The 1067-nt window shown below is 46.4% G+C and overlaps 4 non-coding genes across 4 annotated transcripts; all 4 read right to left on the reverse strand.

Annotated features, from left to right (window-relative positions):
- Nucleotides 1-97: 97 nt before the first annotated feature.
- Pmar_PMAR013435 lies at nt 98-169 on the reverse strand. The gene has a single exon. It is a non-coding gene; the product is annotated as a tRNA-Cys (tRNA).
- Nucleotides 170-289: 120 nt separating this feature from the next.
- Nucleotides 290-362, reverse strand: Pmar_PMAR013436. The gene has a single exon. It is a non-coding gene; the product is annotated as a tRNA-Arg (tRNA).
- Nucleotides 363-470: 108 nt separating this feature from the next.
- Pmar_PMAR013437 lies at nt 471-542 on the reverse strand. The gene has a single exon. It is a non-coding gene; the product is annotated as a tRNA-Cys (tRNA).
- A 301-nt stretch (nt 543-843) lies between these two features.
- Pmar_PMAR013438 lies at nt 844-915 on the reverse strand. Its single transcript has one exon. It is a non-coding gene; the product is annotated as a tRNA-Cys (tRNA).
- Nucleotides 916-1067: the final 152 nt, after the last annotated feature.

The raw sequence follows: 1067 nt of genomic DNA on the forward strand, positions 1-1067 counted from the left end.
TTCCGATCATGTTGATGTCTGTGACTGTTCCGCCGATTATATGAGTGATTACTCTACCTCTCGAAAATTCCTTGATAAAAATTTTGCGAAAGTTCAAAGGGCACGCCCAGATTTGAACCGAGGACCTGCTGATCTGCAGTCAGCCGCTCTACCACTGAGCTACACACCCATGCACAGAATTCGACTAGTCCTCCATTTGACCTATTGTCATTCAAAATTTCACTCCTCACTGTGTCGTTTACAGCCAGCTCAATCGAGTCGTCCTCTAATGATTCTCACTAAACTTATTTATCCTACCCGAGGATCGAACTGGGAATCTCCACCTTAGGAGGGTTGCGCCTTATCCATTGGGCCAGCAGGGCGATGATTCAACTTCCGATCATGTTGATGTCTGTGACTGTTCCGCCGATTACATGAGTGATTACTCTACCTCTCGAAAATTCCTTGATGAAAATTTTGCGAAAGTTCAAAGGGCACGCCCGGATTTGAACCGAGGACCTGCTGATCTGCAGTCAGCCGCTCTACCACTGAGCTACACACCCATGCACACAATTTGACTTGTCCTCCATTTGACCTATTTTCATTCAAAATTGCACTCCTCACTGTGTCGTTTACAGCCAGCTCAATCGAGTCGTCCTCTAATGATTCTCACTAAACTTATTTACCCTACCCGAGGATCGCACTCGGAATCTCCACCTTAGGAGGGTGGCGCCTTATCCATTGGGTCAGCAGGGCGATGATTCAACTTCCGATCATGTTGATGTCTGTGACTGTTCCGCCGATTATATGAGTGATTACTCTACCTCTCGAAAATTCCTTGATGAAAATTTTGCGAAAGTTCAAAGGGTACACCCGGATTTGAACCGAGGACCTGCTGATCTGCAGTCAGCCGCTCTACCACTGAGCTACACGCCCATGCACAGAATTCGACTAGTCCTCCATTTGACCTATTGTCATTCAAAATTTCACTCCTCACTGTGTCGTTTACAGCCAGCTCAATCGAGTCGTCCTCTAATGATTCTCACTAAACTTATTTATCCTACCCGAGGATCGAACTCGGAATCTCC

The sequence above is a fragment of the Perkinsus marinus genome, assembly GCF_000006405.1.
Source record: "Perkinsus marinus ATCC 50983 genomic scaffold scf_1104296967962, whole genome shotgun sequence".
In the NCBI taxonomy this organism is placed as follows: Eukaryota; Perkinsozoa; order Perkinsida; family Perkinsidae; genus Perkinsus; species Perkinsus marinus.